Genomic DNA, 13,394 nt, shown 5'->3' with positions numbered 1-13,394 from the left:
TACATGCGCCATATAATGAGTGTTCAGTCTGCAGCACAGGAGGAGGCAGGTACATGGTGGGAATAGTGAGGCCTTTGTATGATATTCCGTTATCTCCCCTGTATAACAGCTCGGTCACGCAATGTTTTCGCAGTCTACCTCACTGGACTATTTATTTTATGCCGTAACCTAGACATTTGCCGTCATTCCAATTGTAGGTGTGCTATGTATATGTATGTGTAGCACCCACGGGGCAAGGGGTTAAATTATACTCGTCGCCGGGCCGTTGATGCCGGGTCTGGCATGTCACGGGTGGCCCTGCCAGCTTTGTGGCCCCGAGGTGTACAGTAAAAGGGAGGAGGATGGTATGATGGTGGGATGAGGATATTGGGAGTAGTAGTTGTCTCGTGACGCCACCTGTGGTATGCGGCCAGGGATTAGCTACCGCTGCGGGTGATGTCCTCTGGGGTGGGTGGTATCACAGCAAAGATGATTCTGCTCTTCACTAGTGGAGCGGTCCCCGGGGAGGATGATGAGGGCTGTAATAGCCGTTGGCGCAGAAGCGCGGGGCGACGGCGAAGGCAATAAGAGGCCGAGTCAGCTGCTGCGGTTCCAGGTCTTTTTACTCACAGTTCAAGTACTGCCCTCAGGGTGCCGGTCTCTGCCGTGCTGGGCCCCAGCCGATCCCGGATAATTTGGAGGTCACCGCCGGTGTTCCCTCTGTGAGTCCTTTCTGGTCAGGGTCCCTCCAATCCCGGTGTATGTGGAATATGAAACGGGCTGCAGGTGCTTCCTGCACTCTCCACAGATCCTGGAATCCCCAGTAGTTTTAGAGAACCCGGGCCGAGGCAGGATGGCAGATATTATACCAAGAAGGGGCACAGAATGGGAGATATTGTACCAAGAAGAGGTTCAGGGTGGAGCATATTATACCAGGATGGGGAATATTATACCAAGAAGGGGCCCAGGATGTGGGACATTATACCAGGAAGGGGCTCAGGATGGGAAATATTGTACCAAGAAGCAGCACAGGATGGAGGATATTATAACAACAAGGGGCCCAGGATGGCAGTTATTACACCAAGAAGGGGCCCAGGATGGGGAATATTAAACCAAGAAGTGGCCCATGATTAGGGATATTACGCCAAGAAGGGGCTCAGGATGGGGAATATTATACCAATAATAGGCCCAGGATGGAGCATAGTAAACTAAGAAGGAGCCAGGATGGGGGACATTATACTAAGAAGGGGCCCAGGATAGGGGACATTATATCAGGAAGGGGCTAAGGATGGGAGATATTATACCAAGAAAGGGCACAGGATGGGGGATATTATACCAAGAAGGGGCTTAGGATGGGTTACATTATATCAAGAAAGGGTATAGGATGGGGGATATTATACCAAAAAAGAGCACAGGATGGCAGATATTATACCAAGAAGGGGCACAGAATATGAGATATTATACCAAGGAGGGGTTCAGGATGAGGCATATTATACCAGAATGGGGTTTATTATACCAAGAAGGGGCCCAGGATAGGGAATATTATACCAAGAAGGGGCCCAGGATATGAGACATTATACCAGGAAAGAGCTCAGGATGGAAAATATTGTACCAAGAAGGGGCACAGGATATCGGATATTATAACAAGAAGGAGTCCATGTTTGGGAATATTATACCAAGAAGGGGCCCAAGATGGGGGATATTATATCAAGAATTGGCCCAGGATGGGGGATAATATATCAAGAAGGAGCTCAGTATTGGGGATATTATACCAAGAAAGGGCACAGGATGTCAGATATTAATCCAAGAAGGAGCCCATGATGAGGGACATTATACCAGGAAGGGGCTCAGGATAGGGGATAGCATGCCAAGAAGGGGCCAAGGATGAGGAATATTATACCAAGAAGGGGCCTAGGCAGGAGATATTATACCAAGAAGGGGCCCAGGATGTGGAACATTATAACCAGGAAGTAGCCCATGATGGGGGGCATTATACCAGGGCTCAAGATGGGGAACATAATTACAGGAGGGGGTCAGGATGGAAGACATCATTATATGGAGGTGTGAATATATATATATATATATATATATATATATATATATATATATATATATATATATATATATATATATATGTCTTTATATAGAGCATTTCAATGGCCCATACATCTGACCAACATGCAGGTGGGGGCTCAAGCCCAAATTGTGTACTGGGGCTCAATGGACTCTAGTAACAATACTGACTGTATAGGCAGGAACTAGGCTGCAGTTTTCTCTCCTACCTCTCCTCGCACATGTAGGACTGGGATTGGGATTAGGACTGGCATTAGAATTAGGAATAGGGTTAGGGATATTGCTAGGGTTATGGATAGTACAAATGTTAGTAGTAATAGTAATAGGGTTAGATTTAGTACTAAGGTAATAAAATAGTTACATTAAAAAATATATAAAAAATATATATCACAATGTTCTTTTTTAATCTTATGTTTTACCAGCCACAGATCAGTGGGCATAAAACACTTGCCTTTGCATGGGCACCGACACTATATTTCTACTTCACACCCAGTCACCCTGGCTCAGCCCTGCCTTGTTGGGGCACTATACTGGCAAGATTTTTTTTACTATGGTGCCCTATTTATTGGGGGCATTGTGATGGCACTGTTAGTATGTTAGGATTGTAAGGGAAGTGTGTGAAATTATGATATAATATTAGTTCCACACTTTAATCTTTTATGGACCAAGTCATTTTTAGTTTTTGCTGTTTCTTTGTTTTCTTCACTTCTTCCAAGAGTCATATTTGTTTTTATTTTTTGTGTTGACGGTGACACACACTTGCTTTTGGCAGGACGAGTTGTAGTTTTGAATGACATTATTCACCCAAATCATCACGCCAAGATTTGTGTGTTTATTACATAGCAATTCAAAATGACAGCGTAACGTGCAGTTTGTGGGTAGGCCAGGTCATCTCTCGGGACATCATTTTTCCAGCTGAGAATGATAAAATCAATTTACCAACATTGGAACATAAGAGACAGGAACACACAATGTAGCAATTTTTATTTTACACTAAGCCAGTAATCTGACTTTGTCCAGGTGCCCATTCAGAAATATTTCTCCTAGTAAAGTTAATCAGTGTTCTCACACAGTACAGCGCCCCTTTCATGGCCCTCAAAGTGCCTTACACACGGTATGATGCCCCTATAGCTCCAAACACTTAATAAAATGCCCCACAACCCCCTATTCACAGTATGATGCCCCACAGTCCCCACATACATTGTGATTCCCCACATAGAGTATGATGCACAGTCCCCCATACAGTATGATACCCCACAGTCCCCACATACAGTATGTTGCCCCACAGTCCCTACATACAGTATGAAGCCCCACAGTCCCCACATACACTATGTTGTCTCACAGTAACCACATACAGTATGATGCCCCCCACAGTCCCGACAAACAGTATGTTGGCCAACAGTCAACACATACAGTATGACGCTCCACAGTCCCCACATACAGTATATTGCCCCACAGTCCCCACATACAGTATATTGCCCCACAGTCCCCACATACAATATGATGCTCCACAGTCCCCACATACAGTATATTGCCCCACAGTCCCCACATACAATATGATGCCCTACAGTCCCCACATACAATATGATGCCCTACAGTCCCCACATACAGTATGATGCACCACAGTCCCCACATACAATATGATGCCCTACAGTCCCCACATACAGTATGATGCACCACAGTCCCCACATACAATATGATGCCCTACAGTCCCCACATACAGTATGATGCACCACAGTCCCCACATATGGTATGCTGCCTCACAGTCTCCACATACGATGTGTTGCCCCACAGTCCCTACATACTGTATGTTGCCCCACAGTCCCCACATATGGTATGTTGCCCCACAGTCCCCACATACTGTATGTTACCCAACAGTCCTCCCATACAATATGATGTCCCCGCAGTAACCCATACAACAGAATGATGCCATCAGAGTAATCCACACACAGTATGAGGTCTCCATGTGACACCCTGGCAAAACCAGGTAGTCACAGATGACTGTACCCCCCACCAAGGGTACAGGAATCGCCTCCTCCTTGGGAATTAACACCACACACCCCACACATGGGAACACCAGCCACAAATCCTAGTCACCCTCCCATGACAGCCAGGACACACCAGTGGGCGGAACCAGGCGGATGGGAACGCCCACCTAGGTGTCTTGAGGTGGCAAGGGACGGGAACCAGTCAGTTAGAGTTGGAGTTGGAGTCGGTGACAAGAGCTGAAGTGCAGTGTGGTCAGGGTTGGAGGCCTTGGACCACGGCAGGACCGACTAGGTGGCAGATGGCATTGTAGGGCCACAGGCGATGGAGATCCGGTCGCAGGAGACCTGAAGTGGACCGGGGCAGGGTTGTAGTCCGCTGGTACTGACGACGGGAATCCGGCCCAGAGGCTGTGCACAGGTGGGGTACCTGGACCCTAAGAGGAGGCAAGCTTCAAGCCCCTTGTTAATTGACCAGCGGGACCATCAGGAATAGCACAGAATGCAGTCTTACATGCCTCCCAGAGTTCATCTACATTCTTTGGTTTTGTCTTCCAAGCTTCCTCTTTCATTCTACCCCAAACATGCTCAATGATGCTCATGTCTGGTGACGGGGCTGGCCAGTCCTTGAGTACCTTGATCTTCTTTGCCAGGAGGAACTTTGTTGTAAAGATGGATGTATGAGATGGAGCAACATCCTGCTGCCGAATTTGACCCCTTTTATGATTGGGAATGTAAGAAGTAGCTAATACTTCTTGATATTTTAGTCTATTGATATTGCCTTCCACCTTGCAAATATTTTGCACACCCCCGTACTGAATGTAACACCAGACCATGATCTTTCCACCACTAAACTTAACTGTTTTCTGGATCCATACGAGCTCCACTAGGTCTCCTGCAGTATTTGCGGTGGCTGTGGTATAATTCAACTGAAGATTCATCAGAGAAATCCACCTTCTGCCACTTTTCCAGCATCCATCTGTTTAGCAGGCTGTGGTACTTGGCAAATGCCACACGGTTTTTTAATTGTCTTTTGTTTAGTGCTGGCTTCTGGGCACTGATTCGACCATGGAGGCCATTTTAAGACAGAATCCTACAAACTGTTCTACTTGACACAGGGACTTGAGGTGACCAGGCCTGTTGGAGCTCTGCTGCAGTGGAAGAGGGGCTTTCTTTGGATTTTCTAACCAACAAACGTTCCTCCTGAGCAGTTGTCTTGCGGGGTCTGCCAGACCTGGGCTTGTCAAAAGCATTTCCAGTCTCTTCAAATCTTTTTTTAATTCTTTGTACTTGACACTGAGACACATTAAAGGTGCCAGCCACCTCTGCAGTGGATCTGGTCTTCAGCCTCTTGATAATCAAGGCTTTGGTCGCAGGGTGGATTTTTGGCATGTGGTCAGAGGTCAAGTTGCAGTTCAACTGAAGGTCTGGGGTGCTGGGTTTCTATTTATACACACCCACTAATTAACCGATCATTTAGTGAGCACAGGTGAGGATGTAAACTAGGATTGGGTGCATTATATGACAAGGCGAAAAAACGTTTGTCTTGCCAAAATCTGACCTTTCTGTGTTCATTAAATGATCAATATTTCAGCTTTGCAGCAACTTTATTTTCATAACCTAAACCAAATTTGGGAGTGTTTCAGTTTTCAAAAGAGTAATTTATAAAACCATTGGATGAATTTAAAGTCAGGTTATAATCTTTTATTTACATAACATGGATAAGCGACAGAACTTCTCAGTGACTGTATGTGTCCTAAGGGCACAGACAAAGTTGCTGTTGGACATATTCCTGACCTCTGGTGACAGCTCCCCAAATTTGGGTCTGTCCCTTTGTATGTTGGAAGGTATGATGCCACATGTATCAATTATGTCACTTAATCATTGGCGTTCTGTAATTCCGTAATTCTAGAATTCTTGCAGCCGTCACTGTATATCAAGTGACTTCACATATCTCCAAAACAGTGACAATAATTGCATACATCATTGGTAATATTCCTTTTTGATGTACTTCGTAATGGCACATCTCTCTACATCTGGTCTCAGGATATAAGTATATATACATTTGCAGGGTCTGCACCAAAATAGGGTTTCATTTGCAGAATATGTTAGAGCGCCATCTACTGGATAAATATTGTATTTGGTGAATATAAGGTCATCCAGAGTAGGAAACAACCAAAACAAACATAAACATGTAAAAAACAACTCTTTGACTTTTCTCTTTTTTGGTACATTAAGTGAAATATATATAAAAGATATATAATAAAATATACAAAAGTGAAATATAAGTAAAAATATATAATAAAATCTACAAAAGTTAAATATATGTTATAAAAATAAATAAAATATACAAAAAATATATAAAAAAAAATAAATGAAATCTGAAATAAAATTGTATTTTTCTTTCGCTAAAATCTTCAAATTCTATCACTGGTGGTATTTGTAGGGTAGTCAGGCTCAAGGTCCTTAACATCACATATGACACTAAGGGGTACTTTGCAAGCCGATGCTGCGATGCCGAGCGCGATAGTCCCCGCCCCCGTTGCAGCTGCGATATCATTGTGATAGCTGCTGTAGCGAATATTATCGCTACGGCGTTTTCACATGCACTCACCTGCCGTGCGACGTCGCTCTGGCCGGCAAACCGCCTCCTTATTAAGGGGGCGGGTCGTGCGGCGTCACTGCGATGTCACACGGCAGGTGGCCAATAGGAGCGGAGGGGCGGAGATGAGCGGGATGTAAACATCCCGCCCACCTTCTTCCTTCCGCATAGCCGACGGGAGCCACGGTGACGCAGGTAGGAGATGTTCCTCGCTCCTGCGGCTTCACACACAGCGATGTGTGCTGCCGCAGGAGCGAGGAACAACATCGGACCATCGCGTCAGCGTAATTATGGAATTCGACGATGCTACACCGATGATACGATTATGACGATTTTGCGCTCTTTAATCGTATCATCTAGGATTTACACACTACGATGTCAAGAGCGACGCAGGAAGTGCGCCACTTTCGACATGACCCCACCGACATCGCACCTGCGATGTCGTAGTGTGCAAAGCCCGCCTAAGCGTGAGAGACAGACTTTTTTTAACCCTTGTACCATAAACAAAAATCACTAGTTGTACCAAACTGCTTGGGGTCACATTGACTCACTGTGACCAGGCAGGGGTTAGTGAAATCTCCATTATGATATGACCATATGTATTTATGACATCAGCACATAAGTAGTTACAGGTATTATACCAAGTGTCACATGGTAGGTGGGGTTGAAAATGTCACCGTCAATGGGTGGTCCATTGCAGAAGCAACATTTTTTCATGGAAAGCCATAGGGGAGGTCATGTGGTGACCATAGGGGTGATGGATATGGATATAGGTATAACAGCAAGACAAAGAAGGCATAAGACTGACTGATGGCTGCTTGAGGACAGTGAGCACCATTGATTCTTGTTTGATGGACTCAGATTGTGCGGTGCCTCATTATAATTGGGGCTTATGTGACGCCCCTGGACTAGTCAGGGCGTCACAGGGTACTGCACTTTCTACTCTTTAGTGCAGGACTCAATCCCCCATAGTTCTGGGTTCCCAGCCTATGGTACTGCCCCCATCAGCGTCCAAATCCCAACCACACCTCACACAACACCCTGTTAGGCACACCAGTGGGCTGCCTAGCTGGAATAGGGCCATCCACCTAGGGGTCAGGCAGACTGGTGGGAGGGAAGTAGAGAGAGTAGTGTTAGCCCTTGAAGAGTGAGGAGCTGAGGGAGTGGTGGCTCCCTGTATGTTACAGGTTGGGTCGCAGATGGTGGTCTGGGCCCGGAGGAGTCGGAGACCCAATCGCAGGGTATTGAGGCTGGGTGCCTAGACCCAGTCTTGGAGGACTGTCAGCAGCTCGATCCTAATAACCAGTCCGGGACCGAAAGCACAGCGGGGTACAGGACCCTAGGTCGAGGAGTAGCTTCAGGCAACCTGGCAATTAACCTGTGGAGGATAGTGACTTTATGGACTGTCCCCAAGAAGCTCAGAGATCAGGGGCACTAGCGCAACGAGGGGGATAGGGCTTTCCAACCCACGCAGCCCACAGAAATCCCAAGTATGAGCCCTTGAGAGTGCAGCTCCACTAACAACAAGTAGGGAGCGGGGCCCGGACAGTTTTAAGCCAATGGGCAACCAGAACACTTCTAATTTGTGCACGGAGGCAGGCTCCGGACCACCCGGCAGTACCAGAGAGGACGGATACCCGGACGAGCACCCCCAAGAGGGCAGCAGCACCCAGAGACTTGGTTTACCTTGTCAGAGTCTGCTTTGCGGTCGCTTCATCACCAACACTGCCTGAGTGAGTACGTGGTCCTCCCATGCTTCCAACCAGCTCTGCACTCCCCTACACCAGTGTGCCGCCCCCGTGCCAGCAGCCGACGCTGTTCGCATCCGGGCCTTCAGGGGTGGTGGCTCGAGGGTCTCTGGACCCGGGGGTCTCGCGGACACGCCGAATAAATGGGGGGGACGTAGATGTACGGGCTAGACCGTAGTAAGTTCGTAACGCCACCCACGGTGTGTGGTGAAGTGGGACACCACCGCTGCTGTTATGGCGCACCCGGGGGAAATGTTGTGCAGCAAGTTGTTAACCCCTCCGTGGGCAGGGATGGTGGCCCCGGGACCCGGTGGCTCAGTGCAGGAGATGGCGACCGCAGGGGTTGCTGGTGTACTCACTGTTAGTAAAACACACAAGTCTCTGGTAAACCAAGGTGATGGTGGCCGGTGCCGCGGCCGGTTGCGTTCGGGTCCCCCACCCGGCTGGTGGTCTCTATCCTTTTCCTGCACTGCTTTGTGTAAGGTGGACTTTCCTAGTGTGAAACTCAGGAGTCTGCTCCCGGCTGGATGTGGCCTAAGGCATTGGATTTATGGACCCTGGCTGTGACCTCTTATCCGTAATCGGTGGGCTGTTGTCTTCTATGAGGGACTTTGGGTGGGACAGGACCTCTAGTTCTGGCCTCAATCGGTTAATCAACCAGTTCCGCTTGGTTCCGGTCCTGGCTTCAGGGTCCGAGTACCCCCCTTTGTGCTACGGTTTCCGGGTCGGTTCCCCGTGTCGGTACCGGCGAGCTACAACCCTGTCCCGGTCCACCTCGGTTCTGCCGAACCGCCTTCCCGTCTCCTGCTGACGGAGACCACCGTCTGCCTCCTAGCCAGTGGCATCAGGGCTCCTACCCTGGTACCGTTCAACTTCAACTTCCTTGCTGGAGCTACCCTTAGCTCCAGCCCATACTCCTCTCCAAACTGAACTTCCAAGCTTAACTGCCTGTTTTCCCGCCCCGGGCTGTCTAAACCCCTGGGTGGGCGTGTCCCAACTGCCTGGTCACGCCCACTGGTGTGTCTATCTTTCCCTAAGGGGGGGTGACTAGGGTTTCTGGTTGGCTGTGTGTTTCCTAGTGAGGGAACGGTGTAATGCGGGGACCTAACTGTGCGCAGATGGAGCTCTTGCCTCAAGATCTCATCTGCACGCGGTGCCTCCAGCCCATTGATCTCCCAGCAGTGGACTTAAAGGGAACCTGTCACCACTTTTTTGGCGTATAAGCTGCGGCCACCACCACCAGGCTCTTATATACAGTATTCTACACCCTACGCCACCACCGCTCCTGCCTCCTTTGGGGTGCGTCTTATAATCCAGTGCGTCTTATAAAACGAAAATTATAGTATATTCTATATAGCAGTAATGCAGTTTACATTTCATATAGTCTATGTTTGCATATGGTACAGATCACTGCCTACCTTCTTGTTTGTGTTTTGTGTAGTTATAAACGCTGGCACCTGTTCACACTAGCTATGTTTTATTTGGAGATGCAGTTTTTTAGTATTTGCCTTATACATAGACGGTATGTATGGAGTTACTGGTGAGTTCTACCTTGGAGGCACAGATCACACACATCCCTAATAAGAAACATTTTCACTTTCCGTTGTCAGTTCGGCACAAGGATCCCTTCCCTACACGGCCCAATTTGCCCACTGGAGATATTGTGCATATTCAGCGAGGAGGAACTGATGTTTGAGATTTTAGCAGGGAGCAATTTGCGGCCACCGTCTTATATGTTATTCCTTTTTTTTCTGCTGTCTACCCTATTAGATCACATAAGAGGCTGCCTTCTCACCAGGCGGCCGCGACCGCGCTCTCATCCTTATGTACAGGACATCTAACTCTACAGCGGATCTCCAGGGGTGCAGATGGAAGGCGTTCAGACGTAGCAGTTGTATTCTTGCCTTTATGCCTGAGGGCGGAGGGGGGCCAAAAAAATTCTCCAGATAAAAAGACTCCAGTATTATAAATAGTACAGAGCAGGTAGGGGGCCTCTCACTGAGCTTATACTGAGGCCTAGATTTATTTCTTTTACTAAAATTTCCTTAGTAAAGCTTGTAAAGTTTGCAAGTATTTTTAGACAACATAATACCGCCATATAGTGCCAATAGAATGCTACCGCTTTACTACTTAAATTTATTCTTTTCAATTGTATATTCTGGGAGCTGTAGATAAGAAAAGCCTGTAATTGAGGTTTACAGTAAATGACATACAGATAATATTACATATAATACTACATAATGTAACATCAAATGCAAACACAGTAAACCTGACTACACCAGAGACACACCGGCAAGAAGGGAGACAAGACCGTGCCTGGAGGAGATTCAGTGCTACAATAGAAGGGGGAAGAAGCAGACATTGCTCACATGGCAGTGTGGGGCTCGGGTTTCATATTTTTTTTTTAAAGGTATTTAAGGAGGAGAAGAAGAGGACTTGTTGCTGTATCTGAATGTCTATCGAAGTAATAAGGAGGGTAGAGGTCAAAGGACAGGTCTGGAGGAGGAGCACAGAGTAATATAGAAGGCAGAGGACAGGTCTAGGAGGAGGAGAATAGGGTAATGTAGAAGGTAGAGGACAGGTCTAGGAGGAGTAGCACAGAGTAATGTAGACGGTAGAGGACAGGTCTAGGAGGAGTAGCACAGAGTAATGTAGAAGGCAAAGGACAGGTCTAGGAGGAGGAGCACAGAGTAATGTAGAAGGCAGAGGACAGGTCTAGGAGGAGGAGCAGAGAGTAATGTAGAAGGCAGAGGACAGGTCTAGGAGATGGAGCAGAGAGTAATGTAGAAGGCAGAGGACAGGTCTAGAAGGAGGAGCAGAGAGTAATGTAGAAGGCAGAGGACAGGTCTAGGAGATGGAGCAGAGAGTAATGTAGAAGGCAGAGGACAGGTCTAGAAGGAGGAGCAGAGAGTAATGTAGAAGGCAGAGGACAGGTCTAGGAGATGGAGCAGAGAGTAATGTAGAAGGCAGAGGACAGGTCTAGGAGGAGGAGCAGAGAGTAATGTAGAAGGCAGAGGACAGGTCTAGGAGATGGAGCAGAGAGTAATGTAGAAGGCAGAGGACAGGTCTAGGAGGAGGAGCACAGAGTAATGTAGAAGGCAGAGGACAGGTCTAGGAGATGGAGCAGAGAGTAATGTAGAAGGCAGAGGACAGGTCTAGGAGGAGGAGCACAGAGTAATGTAGAAGGCAGAGGACAGGTCTAGGAGATGGAGCAGAGAGTAATGTAGAAGGCAGAGGACAGGTCTAGAAGGAGGAGCAGAGAGTAATGTAGAAGGCAGAGGACAGGTCTAGGAGGAGGAGCAGAGAGTAATGTAGAAGGCAGAGGACAGGTCTAGGAGATGGAGCAGAGAGTAATGTAGAAGGCAGAGGACAGGTCTAGAAGGAGGAGCAGAGAGTAATGTAGAAGGCAGAGGACAGGTCTAGGAGGAGGAGCACAGAGTAATGTAGAAGGCAGAGGACAGGTCTAGGAGATGGAGCAGAGAGTAATGTAGAAGGCAAGAGGACAGGTCTAGGAGGAGGAGCACAGAGTAATGTGGAAGGCAGAGGACAGGTCTGGGAGGAGGATCACAGAGCAAAGTAGAAGGCAGAGGACAGGTCTGGGAGGAGGATCACAGAGTAATGTAGAAGGCACAGGACAGGTCTGGGAGGAAGAGCAGAGAGTAATGTAGAAGGCACAGGACAGGTCTAGGAGGAGGATTACAGAGTAAAGTAGAAGGCAGAGGACAGGTCTGGGAGGAGGATCACAGAGTAATGTAGAAGGCAGAGGACAGGTCTAGGAGGAGGAGCATAATGATCAGGTTTAGAAAGAACAAAGTAATGTTATGATGCTTTGACAGCTCACTACTAATGATTGATTACAGTGACGTCTGACTTTGGTCAGAAGACAGATTGTAGCTGGGTAGTTAAAAATTGAGTTGGATAATGTCGCGGGCGGAGGAGGGGACGCTGCGCTCACCCACTGCTCGGGTCCGGCTGCTGCTGCTGCTCTCTCGGTGGCTCGAGCGGTGGGCCGGATCCCGGGGGCTCAAGCGGCGCTCCTCGCCCGTGAGTGAAAAGGGGAAATGGTATTGGGGATTTATTGTCCGTGACGCCACCCACGGTTGTGGTGAGGTTGTGGCACCACCGCTGCTCTGGACGGGGATCCCGGGAGCGATGACAGGGAGCAGCTTGGATGTTGTTTCTCCCCTCCGTGGGTAGGGGGATTGGTTGTCCCGGGGCCCGGTGAGGGAGGGATGGCAGGTGGGTTACGGGGCCTGGTGAGGTGCAGGGTCGCGGGGGCCTATGATGAATGCAAAGTCTCCGGTAAAACAAACGGCTGGATGGACGGGTCCCATAGACGGCTGCGGTAGTTCTCACGGTAGGTTGGCGGTGACTGCCTTTCCCTGCACCTGTGTTGTATTCACGGTTCCAATGGCTTCCAACCGGTAACCCGCTCCCCAGCTTGGATGGATGCTGAGGGAGCCCCTTTTGCCCGCAGTCTCTAGCCCTGGGAACTGTAGCCTTGGCGGTGACTGTGTTTCCCTTCACGGTTTGAGCTGTTGCCTTCAATCGGGTCTTGGCTGCTGGGAAACCCCGGAGGTTCCCCTCGCTAACGGATTTGACCGGTTTTCTGGCGACTCCTAGCCTGGTCGGGGTCCGTAAGTCCTGCCGAATGGTGCTGGCTTCTCTTCGCTCCCCGATCCTGTACCGGCGGGCCACCGCCCGTCCCCGGTCCTTACGGTTCACTTCAATCAGCCTCTCCTGCAGACGGTCACCATCGTCTGCCAACCTTGCTGTATGTGCCCGGGCCACGCACCCGGACACGGTTAGTCTCCTCTACTACCACTTCACTCTCCAAAAACTAATCTGATCTGACTCCTTTTCCCGCCTCCAGGACTGTGAACTCCTCGGTGGGTGGGGCCAACTGCCTGGCCCACCCCCTGGTGTGGACATCAGCCCCTGGAGGGAGGCAACAAGGATTTTTGTTTGACTACGGTGTGCCTAGCCGGGGTGTGGGATGTGTTGTTG

Source organism: Anomaloglossus baeobatrachus, chromosome 1 (assembly GCF_048569485.1).
Source record: "Anomaloglossus baeobatrachus isolate aAnoBae1 chromosome 1, aAnoBae1.hap1, whole genome shotgun sequence".
Taxonomy (NCBI): domain Eukaryota; kingdom Metazoa; phylum Chordata; class Amphibia; order Anura; family Aromobatidae; genus Anomaloglossus; species Anomaloglossus baeobatrachus.
This window is presented reverse-complemented; position numbering follows the sequence as displayed.